General features: G+C 43.7%; 1 protein-coding gene across 1 annotated transcript in view; it reads left to right on the forward strand.

Annotated features, from left to right (window-relative positions):
• LOC146575182 (poly(rC)-binding protein 3-like) overlaps positions 1-14,731 on the forward strand; it is a 79,727-nt gene that overhangs the window by 25,258 nt on the left and 39,738 nt on the right. The gene's annotated exons all lie outside the window — the stretch shown is intronic.

Below are 14,731 nucleotides of genomic sequence, written 5' to 3' on the forward strand. Positions count from 1 at the left end.
TAGAAAAGGTTATGAGACATGTTGTGTAACGTTGCACAGCTGCAGTCCATTTACCACGTACTCATCATGGCCACATTTCCTGACCTTAAACTGCAGAAATGATGTGAACTTTTAGCTGTGGCGTGAGAGGCGAGTGCTTCGTGCACCCTCCGTCCACCCCGACCTCCTCCTGCAGTTCATGTCGAGTTCAATAATTCAATAATCTTGTGCAATAATCAGCCAGTAATTCTGTTATATAAAGTGGGCGAACAAATCCGCTGAACAGAGCGGGTGGGTGGAGGATCAAAACGAGACATGGTGACTAAAACAAGCACGTTCCTGCTGCTGATAACTGCGACTGTACAAACTCGCCGTTTCAATCGACAGCGTTGGTTCACAGAGCCGCGCACGTTTCTTTGTATTTAAACAGACTCAACACAAAGAGCGCTCATCTGTGAGTGATTCTGCTTCCTTCATGCTTCGCCATCATCTCCTTAAAATAAATGAAGACGTGAGTGTGAGTTCCTAACTGAGACCCTGAAGATTCTCAAATGAAATCGTTGTGTCAGGAATGATTACTGTGTTTTTAAGTAGACAGTTTATCAATTATGAAATATGGGGCAAAATAAAAATGCCTTTAGTGCACATATACACAAAAAATCAACTTTCTCTCTTTTCGAAAGTTGTTCTTTCATTAAACAAAGGAGGAGACAACAGTGAAGAAACACCTGACACCTGTGTGCTGTTTACACAGCAGATGAAAATCCAGTCATTAAAGGCAGACTGCAGGTCGGGTCGTTACCGTATTAGAGTCAGAGGTCTGGTGCTTCTTTGTGCTTGCAGCAGGTGATCTGCATATCCTGTTATGGTATTCAAATCTCCTCCGGTTGGCAGAGAGTGACATTTGAATACAGTCTGACTGTCTGCCTGCCTTTTCTCATTAAGTGGCCTGAGAGACAGCAAAAATGTCACAGCTGAGTCTTTCATCATCCCTCCACAGAGGTTTGTTTTCTCTCTGTTGTCAGTCACACCCACAGTGCAACTTTGTGAATTAGGAAAGAAGAAGATTGCGTCGTGTTTCTGCGGCTGTGCAGATTAGTTATATTTTTCTGTTTGCTCTGAATATGAATTCGCTGCAAGGCTTCAACAGCACAGCCTCAGGCATCTAACGGTTGCTCATTCCACTTTAGCTGTGTGTTTGGGTTTTCCTCACTCTTATAAATGTCCTACACAGTGTAAACATGCGTGCACAGCAAGCACGTGTTTGTACTTAATGCATATGAAGGATAAATACAGGAAACCTTCACGGTGATCGGGTAAAGTGCGTCACTGCAGCACATTCACGAATCTGTAGACAAACCTCACTGCTTTCACTTATTGCAGCGCTGTGTCAACGCACTCATCGACTAAAACATTAAAACATTGCATTGTTCTGCTGCGCGTGTGCTGCGCCACCAAACACAGCCTAGAGTCAGTGCCACACCCTGATGGCAGCTGCTGCGCTTCGGTCTGTTGCATCCTCATCTTTAAATCTTTTTGGAAGCCAAAAAAACTGCTCTTATGGTTTAACCCTTTAAGACCTACCATAGAACCAAGTCCGCCAGAGCTTATATTATATTTTTACATGTTGTGGAGCCATTTTTGGGAGCATTTCAAGTTGATATACATCAATACAACCATTACAGCCTAAATTTTAATAATATGCATGCATTAAGTGCATAGTAATTACATAAATTGCAAAAAAGTGCAATAAACTACAAAAAAAGAGGCTTATCCCTCAAAACTGTAAATACAAAAAAGTTGCACAAACTAGTTTCCCACCACAGGAAATTTATTTTAAGTGTCTTCATAGTTTTGTTTTTGAAATACACCAATTTTTAGATACTGCAGGAAAAACGAAAATAAATATTATGATGCAAATTTGCAAAAAAGCAGCATCTGCATCAAAATAAACTATTTCCAGCAGTGCAATATGAGTCCTCAGCATCCCAGAAACGACACAGAAAGTCAGAAAGTCAAAGATAACTTTCAAAAACACCAGTATAGGCTCATAAGGCCCTGATGGTAAAAAAAATACATTTCTGCAAAATGACGTCACTTCCGGTTTCGGGCAGGTCATGGCGGACATGCGGAAGTTCGTGCTGACGTCTATTCCAACGTAGGAAGTGTTACAAACAGCTGATAGGATCGGCAAAGTGTTTCTGGAATATTATGTTTTTGTTGCTGCAAGTGCTTTTTATGCAGTTTTTGCAAAGCTATATGTGGAAGGAAACTGTGACCGAGGACAAGCTGATGGCATCAGATGTAAGTACAAGTCCTCCGGTTTCATATGCAAAAAAAAAAAAATGTTGCGCTAGCTCACATGGTTGCAGAGCTACCGGGATTTAAAAATAGTTACGCAAAATGGAGCGTGCTGCTCCGACCAGCTCTAAAGGGTTAATGTTTACTTTGGAAGATGCATCGCATGCAATGAGTTAAATAAACACCAAGCCATAGTTTTTGTTCACTAATTGCATTACAGGCATGTTGGGATGGTGAGCTGTAGGGAACAGTAGGGAACAGTAGGGAACAGTGGGCAGTTACAGCTCCTTGCTTGAAGCTCCCTCGTTTTTCTTTTATCTTGAACAGGGGTTTCAAACTCCTGGCCCGGGGGCCTCTCACAGCCCAGGTCACCCCTACTTGCGGCCCTTATTTACATATTAAGTCAGCCATTCTTTCCGAAGAGCAGATATGAGGGTGTCAGCAGCTGTGCAGAGATGCAGTGATAACCCGACTCTCCTCTGAAACACTGTTCTGCTGCAGATCCCTCGTGTTTCTGTTTGCAGTCGGTCTGCGCTCCTCTTATTCAGTCTTTTTGTGCGTCTTCCCAGTGTCCTGTGTTTCTGTCGCACACCCGGAGCACATGCACAATCGCTGCAGTGATTGCTGTCACTCCCCTCGGCATCATATCCGTGGAGTTGCTGCTCGCCTTTGTAGAAACTCCTCAGAAACGCGATTGGGGCTGTTTCACTTGCTGTGCGAGTCAGCAGCACCATTTTCTCTCTCATACTGTGACCTGCGTTCCTCCTTCGCTCCCTGCAATCATCACGTACATTAACAAACAAATTATGCCATTCCTCACATCGTCTCACAGAAGCCACGCCGCTCTCTTCAGCTCACAATTACAGAGCAGAGTAAATGTATCCTCACGGTCGGGGGAGATTTATGTGTAAGCCTCGCAGGCTGCTGCCAGCCTTTGTAATATAAGACTCGTGGCCCAGGAAAAAAAACAAAGCGCGTATCTGTTTAAAGGGAGCAGCGCCGATGTCAGCCGGGCGCCGCGGCTCGTTCACAGTTGCGCTGAGGATTTGGATCAGCTTTCAAGGTCCGAGGGCTGCGCACACGGCTGAAAGTTGTCCGGGATTATTTCAACGTCTAATTCAGGAGGAGACTTTTAAAGATGAACGGCTGCTGACTTATGCCGCCGTGAAACAAATACGCTTATTTCCCCTCGTGTCTCAGTATCTGCGAACTCTTCCTTCTTTCAAATTATAATCACACTGACAGAAGATCAAGTTTGTGTTTTAGATCTGCTGTGTGTGTGTGTGTGTGTGTGTGTGTGTGTGTGTGTGTGTGTGTGTGTGTGTGTGTGTGTGTGTGTGTGTTTTCCCTAAGCCTAGCTGAGTGTAAGTGGCTTTGGCAGCCTGTGTATGCAGGCAGCACGTTTTCTGCTCTATTTGTGTCTGAGTTTGTGTGTTTGCATGAGCGCGCATGTTATTGTAAGCATCTGCACACATTTTGCTTTCGATCTTCTGCATATACACGTGTGTGTGTTCATGCATCCAAGGATGATGGGTGTGTGTGTGTGTTTCTGCTAAACATTAACTAAATATGACAAGGTCACTGCTGTCATTTACCTGTCTCTCTCTCTCACACACACACACACACACACACACACACACACACACACACACACACACACACAGCATGTAAATGTTAAGCTCACTATGTAAATACTCTTTAGGGTGGATTTGTTTGTGAGACCCAGCCACGAAAACCCTGATTGAACCAAACCCTCAGCTGTCATCACTGCCTCCTTTGTTGTGCAGACTCACAGATCGTTTTGTAGATGGAAACATTTAGAAAAGACAGAAAAGGAGAGCGAGAAAGCATGCACATGAGTGTTTTTCTTGTTTAATTTAAACCTTTTAAAATGACTTTTTGATACAGCAATAAAAAGAAATAAAGGTCAGCAGATGTGAACCTGATCAAACAAATACACACAAAAACACACAACTCCAACTCAAAGACAGAGGCTGCGTTCACTCTGCAGGTCTTAATGCTCAATTCAGATTTTTGATCAAATCCGATTTTTTTTATCTGCTCGTTCACACTACAAACGCGCTCTAGTGCGAACGCTCAAAGCGGCCGCATGCGCAAAAGAAGACGTCACACACAACGCGCTCTGTTTAGACTCACTAACATCTACGCCGGATGTCCAGGAAGCGTTCGCGATGTCTTCTCGGGCGCTGATAATTGGCGTCTGTCTTGTGTCGGTGACGTAAAAGACGGATTTAATGCGACGTGACCATCAAACAGCAGTCGCTTTCTGAAACATTAGTAAAGTAAAGTGTGCGTGTTAGTCCCCATAGGGAAATAGTTCCTCTGCATTTAACCCATTCACCCAGTGAAGCAGTGGGCAGCCACCAGTGCAGCGCCCGGGGAGCAGCGTGTAGGGACGGTACCTTGCTCAGGGGTACCTCAGGGTAGCCGTTCAGTGGAGTCGAACCCCCGACCTTCCGATCATGGGGCCACCACTCTACCTACTGAGCTATCCCTACATTGAATATGTATCGGATTCAGGACCACATACGAAAGTGACCCAGATCAGATTTGAAAATATCGGATTTGTGCCGTTCACACTGTCACACCAGGATCGGATATGGGTCACATAGGGTCAAAGAAATCGGATTTGATGTGCTTTCGCCTGCAGTGTGAACGTAGCCTAAAAGTGTGCAGCGTCGCAGCCTGAAGGCCACGCCCCAGTGCAGCGGAGCGACGAGGAGAACGCTTGATGTTTCTTCAGGAATCGCGAGGCGGTTGTTTCGGGATGAGGCTATCGGCGCTGACGAAGTATCTGAGAGAGAACACAGAGAGCACCTGAACCGTGGCGCGTGCCAACATGTGCCCACTCGCTTTAAGCCCACACCGACACAGTTGTCGTTCCCCGCTCACCCTGCCTGCCGGATTTGGCTCACGTCAACTTCCTCCTCTTCCCTGAAATGAACTTCAAGTTGCTGTGTTTTTATCCAGCACCCACACTCAGTGCATCAGGAGACTCTGGCCTGTAGTTGGAGCAGGGGATCAAACGCTCACCTCACCATTACTGATGGAAATCATTTCCTGAGCTGTAAAAGCCGGTTTTATTTGTAGCCGTGTGCTGTGACTCTACGTGTCACTTTTACCCTAAAACCTGAGCAAACGCGGCCTCTGCAGTTGTATTTTTAGCAATCAAACCGCTAACCCTGCCAAGAATTTTAACCAAACGTGAGTCACAGATGCAGAACGCATTAAATAAGGGGGGAATTTGTCTTTCTTGTGGCAGCTGTCTGCAGATTCTATTTTAGGGTTTGTGGTACGATCGCAGCGCGGCTGCAGCATCCTGGCTGCGCTGTTTATTACAGTGTTAGCAGGAGCATCCTAGCATTACCCCGTCCTTGTAATCACAGTGATTATCAACACAAGAGACTTATGGCACAAAAGGACCCTCTCTCGCTGCTGCTCGCCCACTTCCTCTCCTCCTCAGTTTGAGTGAACAGCTGAAATTTAAATCTTCGTGGTTGGTCCTCCTCCTGTCTCAAAGCCCCGCCCTCCTTTTGCTCTCTGCCCCCCGGGGGTGGCAGGGTGTCGGGGGGAGAGCTCTCCTCCTCTCCATAGATTCTGTGGTCTGTAAATAGAGACTGGTGTCACCCGCACTCACATAGGAAGGCAATGATGTCAGCCTCTCTCTGACACACACACACACACACTGGTAATGATGTCACTACTTGACCATCCCAACCATGACATCATCTTCTGGTGCCACCAAACAATTTTCTGTATAAAAATGCAGCAGCTGCCTCTGTGGGCGCAGTAACATGCAGATTAGTGTGCAAACTGATACAAGTAACATTAAATAAAACGACAACTGTAATAATGTTGCTCTTGATTCGTGCTGTTTGTGTACTGTGACTCTGTGGACCAGTTATTTACTCGTCTTCTCTCAAATGTGCACATGTTGACCTCCTTGTCTCTTTGTTTACATTATACTTCATCCTCTTGATGAAAGATCGTCCTTGATGACAGAGAGAGAAGATTTGTCAGGACGCAGAAGGAAAGAAATCAGGAGGCAGCAGAAGAAGATACAAGCCCGACTTTAACCCTGCGTGATAGGAAGTGTTACTAAGCCTCACAGGAGTGACAGGATTCATTCTTACCATAAACCTGCTGCAGGGTCCTGACTCAGGGTCCTGTTGCTTCTCTTCTTTTTCTTTACGTTACAGAAGCTACTGGACTAGAAGGGTGGTTGAACTAAACTGGATTAACTGGCTAAGTTCAAAATATTGATATCTGCTGACATGGGAACATTTTTCTATGTCATCAAGGTAACAAAGACCATCCATCCGTTTGCTTCTGTGCATCCAGATCAGGGTCGAGGGAGCCTGTCCGAGCCTTGGAGAGGCAGTGTGTGTGTGTGTGTGTGTTTGAGGAAGTGAGTCCATGACTTCAGCAACAAAACCACACAAAGATACACAGTCGCAGGGAGAGGCAGTTTTTCTGTCTCTTCTCTGGTTTTACAAGCAGCTCGTCCTTGACGTTGCAGTTGACCAACGATGTGATTTAAATCAGCCGGCTGCTGCTTTAATCCAATCAGCTTTAAGGAATGAGTTGCGAGCTCAGCGTTTAAATCCAATCAGTATTTAGAAATGAGTTGTTGCTGGCCAGAATCAATCAGGCCTGCCCACCTGATAATCAAATTCAATACAGTGATTTAGCTCATGTCCCTGAAATGTATTCAGTGTTCTGCCTCCTCGTTTTGTCTCTGATTTCCTCCCCCAGGATTTGTTTGAGTGCTTTTCTTCCCGTTTCCTCCTTTTTCGTCACTTTTTCTTTCTTTTCTGTGTGTGTGTGTGTGTGTGTGTGTTCATGCACACGTCGACTTCCTGTTTCTCCCTATTTGTTTCTTTCGGAACAATTTCCTTTTCTTGTGCTGGAGACTGATATGAAAGGCGGCTTTGCCTGATGAGTCCAGTGGGAAAGCAGTCGGAGGAGAAAAGGAGGGCAGCGTGTTGATGTATCAGGGTATAATTTGAGAGACAAGTCCTGGATTTCATCTGCAGTATTGTTCTGAAACAATAGTGCAGTCACACTCAGCAGAGAGGGAAGAGTCCACTACATGTGTATATGATGTTGCACAAATATGATCGCAGTCACAATAAATCTCATCTTTGGCATTTGCAAGGTTTTTGACAGACTCGTGGTCTTTGTTCCAGTTCTTATTGGAAGAAATGTTTTCGTTTTTCTAAAAAGGGGAAAACGATGATGGTGGTTTTGTTTCCAACATCCAAATTAAATCTGTACAATCCAAGAAAAATACGACCCGCCTGCCAAACTTAAGTGAGAGACGAGGCAACAGTTATTCAAAACAAGCAGAGCTCACATTAATCATCTGTGCTGAAGCTCTACCATTTATGTTGCTAACAGTGTTATCTGTTGGCTTATGTATGTTTATATTTTGAAATCTCAGTGTCACCATGTTGCTTTAGCCAGAAATGACCACATTTTGACAACAGAGATCAACTAATGCTAGCTGGCTTCATCTGTGACCTCTGTGGCTGCACCATACAAACCGAAAAAATGCTGAAATTTCTTCTTCTGGGATGATTTTAATGCAAATAACCTCACAGCAGCCATATTGTTGGCACAAACAGTCCAGTTCAGGGACTTCAGTCATCTGAGGTGAAGCTTAGCAGACCGCTAGCAGCTACGACCGCCTGCGCCACCATCCATCTATTAGTCAAAGGCCACGCCCCTAATTATAAGCTTTAATTGCAGCAGGTGAGTTATAAAGGCTGTAATGTTAACCACGAGTGTGTGAGGACCGACCCCGTTTTGGAGCCAGCATTAGAAGAACTGCAGTTATTGAAACTTTTGTGTTGGAATCAGGAGATTGTTGCTTGGTTTTGACAAGTTTGTTGAATTTTCACTCACATTCATGCCAGCCTGAACTTTCAGTTCGGTTTTATTTATATAGCTCCAATAACATCCGTCTGCTCGAGGTGTTTTACATCATAAAGTTCTGCAACAATTGGACAAGACAGAAAAATATTGTTGAAATTTCAGCACTGAACGACGTCAGCCAGAGAAGGAGACTCCTGCAAAACCACAAGATGGTTTTATTTGCATTTAACTGGCTTCTCCACAGGTGTAACATCTCCTATTGGCTCTGGGGAACATTATTATTTTACCTTTACTACCATGGCATGCCCAAGCCTCTCTCTCTCTAGCTCACTGTCTCTCACTCATACACACTGTGTAAGTGCTAAAGCAGCAATAATCCAGGTTTAAATCAGCACCATGGACAGCAGCTGCAGCATGTCTTCACGTGACAGAGGGCAAAGGTCAGGAAGTACAATAATGTGCTTCCCAGCAGAGCCGTCAGAGCTTATTTTTACAAAATGACTGAGTATATGTTTGCAACTAAAATAAAGCTCACAGGGAAAATGTTCTCTGCATTTAAAATGATGCTTTTGTTCACAAAGTAGAACCTCGATTTAAACATATGATGAAACTTTTACAATCTGTTTGACTTAATGCAGCCAGTTTGCACATGCCATGGGATGGACTGCGACCGCACCCTCGTGTCCTTCTGGCTCTGGCTGTGCTGTCGGGCATTTGAGTTAGTTCCCCAGAGAATAACAATTCAGTAATGAGATTACATTTTGTATATTTGGGAGTAGGGCTGCCACAAACGATTATTTTGATAGTCGACTAGTCACCGATTATTTTTGCGATTAGTCGACTAATCAGATCATCATCCACTGGACGTAAAACTACAGCTTATTGCACCAGCAGCATCTGCTCTTATATAACTATCATTAGCTTACAGCTTTAAGTGTTTAAGGTCTGTGCTAACTAAAAATAAAGACAAGATGATAGTTTATTAAATTTTAATGAAATTTGCAGATTGTTTCGGTGAAGTTTAATAAACTCCTTGCTATCTAAAATATAACAGGACACCGGGGTATATTCTCCAGCATCTCACACTTCTGATAATCAGCTGTCTGCTTGATGTTTATTCAGCTGTGTAAAAACTATAACTTTAATCTCAGCCAAACCGATTTACTCAGGAACAAATAAAATACTAAAAAAAGCCAAACAATAACATTTTAAGTTATCTAAGTGACTTATATATCATGTTTAATCTGAGTAGCGAAAGACGGCGGTGGGTTTGAAAACGATTTGCCGGGAGTCCGGTGTTCTCACGGCTCTAGTTAGCCTCGCCCCCGGCTAGCTATCGAGCTAGTGGGTAACAGACGTCTCCGAAAACGTCGGAGTGCTTTTGAAAATATGTGGTGTCCTGATAAACTGAGCAGATATTTGAGGTTTACACAGCTACATTCTCGGCTGAAAATATGTTAAACGTTTATTTTGTGACCCAGAAAGAATAATAAGAGTAATATTAAAACTAACTAGCTGCTGCCATTGTTGGAAACTGAGCAGGGCTGCGCTATGAATTCTGGGACACAGCTTCTTCTTCTTCTTCGGGGTTTAACGGCAGCTGGCATCCTTGTACATGCAGTGCTGCCATCTTCTGTTTCAGTCCGTTATTACACTCTTAAATCCTGCTACTTATTCCTGCGGCTTTTGTGATCTTACAAAGCTTCAAACGACGCGTCGACTATTAAATTAGTCATCGACGATTTTGATAGTCGACGTAATCGTGACTAGTTGACTAATCGTGGCAGCCCTATTTGGGAGAATTTGAATAATGTGCAGCGTGAAGTAGAAATCAAACTGATGCATTACATCTCTGCTGATCCATCGGCCGAGAGAAGAAATGCAGTTTCTTTATCCGCAAACTTTTTAATGCAGATCAAGTCAAAAAGGCCTGAAACGGTTTTCCTTCATCCTTCAAAGTCATCCCATAAATACTGAAGCTGGAAAACTGGCTTTTAATTCCTGAACCCCACTCGAGTGGATCAATCAGCAGCGACCATTAGAGTAACTAATCCCTGTAAATGTAATCATTTTAAATCTGTTGTTAATGTGCGTTCTGTTTGAGCGGCTTTATGACTCTGCCGTCTTGTTTTGTGTGTTTTGATATTTTCAGCGGGTTGTCGTGTCTTACAACTCTGTTTAAGTAATAACAAAGTGGGTTTATCAGGATACAAATGGATTTATTTTTGAAACATAGTCGTTAATCTCAAATATAAATAAAAGTATAAACACATTCTCAGCACACTTGAACATGTTTCACACAGCAAATACATTTTTTCCTGATATAAGTACAATTAAAGTTGCAGTAAACATTTTGTTATGTATTTCAAGCACCCATCTTTTAGTTTGTCCTTCCAAACAAATCTCTTGGCCCGTTTCTGTGTCTGGCTTCTTTGTCTTGAAAAGCATATAAAGACAGATTGTTGCATTTCGGCATCAGTTCCACAATAGGAACAAACACACTAATCAAAATTATTACTTTGCTCTGTGATTGCAGAGCTCCAGCTATCGTAGCTGCAGCACAAACTGTGTGTCTACAAGGCCAAAGTTCAGCAGCACTGCAGAGCGCGCCGGCTGTGGAGGCTGTGTTTGTGTAACGGAGGAAGAAAGCAGAGCAAAATCTTCTTCCTCCTCTCACATTACGACAGGATGTACAAAAGGATGCGTGTGATTGACCATCATCATCGCTCGCCATCAATCATGTGATTTTTGTCTTTCACATTTACCTGCAAGATCTACTTTCACAGTGTTATTTATTTTGGACAGTTGTTGTATCCACATGCTGTTCAGTCCTTTGTTTCCTGCTGTGTCTCCTGCTCCAGCGCCGCATGCTCGTGTTTGTGTTTGTAGCTGGAAACTCTTTAAACGCCCAGACTCACACTTTATACATGTGTGACGTCACAGCCATGGATTTTCATAAATGTGATCATTTCGGGTGTACAACTCCGGCTGTGAGCAAAGAGGCTCCACCCACTTGTAGTTTGTGAGCCGCGAGACGTTTGGCATACAGGTGTGGTAGCCTTAAAGCTCATACGATACGCTATGATAAAACGAGTCTATTGGTGAGTTAAAAGATGATGTTGGCAGTGAGGCAGAGTTCCTCTTATGATGCTGAAAATGGAGATAACAGGACCGTTTAAGTAAAAGAAGCAGTAGCTCACTGTAAATGTGACAGTCCTGCATTTACAGGGTTACAGGTAAAAGACACGTTATCAAATGAATCTACTTAAAGGACCAAAATATGTTTCCTGTGTTTTTTACTCAAATATGCTGTTTTTAGATGTTACTGCTGCATTGACGTTGTCGTTACGTCTTTATTGATTATATATTTATAATAATGATGTAACAACATTTGGTGGAAACCCAAACCAACAAGCTCTTGTGTTTAAAGAGTTTAAAGTCACTGCCACAAACAAAGTTGATGTTTTGTCGTAGTTATGCCTGCATGTATTTATTTGCTATTCTTCTCACACCAGTCAGCAGTTTCATTGACAGTAGTTTAAACTGGTACATGCTCACTCGCTTTGCTAGCAGATATTTTGCTCACAGGAGTTCATTCCATGGATGCTGGTCACTACTTTGCTGCTTGCTCCTTCCTGTTTGCAGCTTGGAGAATCTGTTTGTGTGTCGGTGCTTGTTTCTGGCAGCTGCTGCAGTCCAGGCTGGTGCCAATGAATGGATCATCAATAAATAAAAATACAAATAGAAAAGCAGAGAAGGAATTAAACTGACACTTATTTTTTAAACCGTATGAAGGCGTAACATCCTTGTGCTGTGTAACATCCCTAATGAATGCATCTACGCAGTATCACCCAGCACTATATTTAAGGAAATCTGTGTATTCGGTGTCCTGTAGTTTCATAGAGATAAAGTACAGCATATACTCTGCCACAGAAAATAAATATGAACAATTTTCCTCCTGGACATCCGGTTAAACTCAGAGTTGAGTCCCTAAAAGGTTACTGTGTGACCATCGTCCCCACAATGTCAGCAAAACAAGTAAAATCATACACACACTCTCTCGGTTCTGAGCTCATGCATGGCTGATTCATGGCTTATTCCCCCGAGTGTGTGTGTGTGTGTGTGGGGGGGGGGGCAAACATGACTCGGAGGGGGATGGGTAGGCCTGGTTTTAACCCGGTACTGAAGCATCTGAAAGGACTTTAATAATTCATATGTTCTGTGTTCTTCCTCTCTCTCTCTCTCTCTCTCTCACACTCACACACACACACACACACACACACACACACTGTTCAGAGGAAAATAAAACACTAAATCCGCCCTCTCAAATGCATGCACTCATGCAGCTGCACACTCCAGTCCACACGTGTGCCCGGCCTATCCGCGACGCTGCACAACAATACGCACAATTTCCACACAGAGGTTTTAATGGATGCGCAGATAAGCAAACACTCGACCTGTGCCGCCAATGACTGAATTCATGTGTAAACGATGTTTTGACAGCCACTCTTCTCGCTCCCCGGGAGGTCGTGTAAGCCGTCTCCTGCCATTTCTCCCCTCCCCCCACCTGCTTCTGCCACTTGCTACTATTTTAACTCTGTTTTCTCTCTCAGCACTTCTGTCCTCTGATTTGTTTCTCAAGTGTGTGTGTGTGTGGATGAGTGTTGCATTGTCATGAGATGCTGCTTGCTTTGCATGCCAAACAGCCTGCATTACATTTGTGACCTACTTTGGCTCAGAGTGTGTATTTTTTATGAGAGTGGGGGATGCAGACGTGCAGATGGAGACGTGAGGCTCGCTGTTTGCATAGAAACACTTTAAACTGCACAACGAGCCATCAGCACACGCACACGCACACAAACATATGTCGATCATTTATACGCACCTTTTTATTCGTCTGCATACCTCGGGTTACCTACAGTGCTGGTTGGCATAGTGACAGATGCCTGAGTGTGTGTGTGTGAGCTCTCCAGACACATACAAAATCTGCTAAAAAAACATACATGTTTACTCAAAAATGATCAAAGTGCAGCATGTACATGCAGTCATGTGTGCAGCACGCATAGTTGCGTATCTGAATACAACGAGGCGAATGCAGGCGTGGAGGAGGTCTCTCTTTCTCTGTTTTCTTTTCAGTTTTGTGTTAAAAGGAAACGCTTAAGTATCATCACGCTTGAGTGGCGCTTCCACGGCCAGAAGCTTATTTAATTCAGCCCCCGAAGCTTTTTTTAAACAGAGTTCCCAATTAATTTTTAAATTACAGCACAGACTTGTTGACCAGCTTCTGACACTTGAGAAATTATGTTAATTTCCACACTTCGCACGGCACCGGAGCCGGCTCGCTCCCGCCGTGCTGCTGAGGATGTGGAATCAGTGAAACGCCTTGTTGGCCTCGTGGCTGCAGGGCCACACTTGGCGCTGTGCTCCGACAGCGTGAGCGTAACAGCGTTTGTTGGAAGATTTAAAGTCGCTGCCCTCACACTCTGACCTTTACTTTTAATACTGCAACCTTTATCATCAGTTAATAATATAAATAGTTAAATTATTCTGTAAAAGTACTGGTTAGCATAACGAGGTCAATAAAAGGACGTTTTAAGGTGGTAAATGTTGACTGTTTATCTGCAAATTATGTCAAAGTTAAAATTGAGATTATTGGATGAAACAGATGTTGACAGAATTGTCTCACTTCAGATTCTTTTAATGCAAAAGGAAAGACAGAAATTCACATTTAAATATTCTGTTTGGTCTCAGCGACCCTTCTGTTCTGTACGAATATAACCAGAACCTGCCAGCTGAGCTGGTACCCTCGAGTGTTGCTCATTGACTGACTCTTGATATGAGGAAATCTGTCTGCATTTATAAATTAGACGGCAGTTGTTCACGAATGTTCGACAGTCTGTCTGAGAGTGACTGTAGTCAGTCCATCAAAGAAGAAAGAAGAACCTGTGCAGTCGCCTTGCAGTGAAAAGTCATGAGTGTGCAACACCCTCGAGTCGTGACAAGCTGCAGAATGTGAAAGAACTTTTTGTCGATGCAGGGAGGTCTGTCCTGTTCTTACCCATGTGACTGAGCCATCTGAGTAAAGCAGTAGTTTAGTAAAGTGAGTGTGTGCGGCGTTGGACGGGTATCTCAGGATGGAGCCCTATTGTTCATAGTGTTTTAATTTATGTAATAAAATATGGATGTTGCATTGCTATAGTATTGCTGTGCACTAACTCAGGTGATCCTGTGCTGTGTCAGGAGTAGATGTGGACATCAGCATGCAGCAGGGCGTGCAGAGGGTTGGTCATAGAGGAGGATCAGATGGATAATCTGTTGTGGGGACCAAAGAAGGTGACGTGGAGCGTCCAGCACCTGAGTCAAACTAAGCACGGAGAAGAGAAACGCCCCAATTTATCACTCTATTTTAGGGTTTTCCTACATCTGTGGAAATTGCTTTAAAGACAGGATTTGGGGTTAAAAGTGTGCCTGAAATGACAAAGAAGTTCAGTTTGAAGCCTCTCGAGGAAATCCTGTTTAACACAGTGCTGCATGGTCATAGGCTCCCTTTGTT

The sequence above is a fragment of the Mchenga conophoros genome, linkage group LG5, assembly GCF_057382185.1.
Source record: "Mchenga conophoros isolate Kocher_MC1m ecotype Shallow Benthic linkage group LG5, M_conophoros_male_GT1.1, whole genome shotgun sequence".
Lineage (NCBI taxonomy): Eukaryota > Metazoa > Chordata > Actinopteri > Cichliformes > Cichlidae > Mchenga > Mchenga conophoros.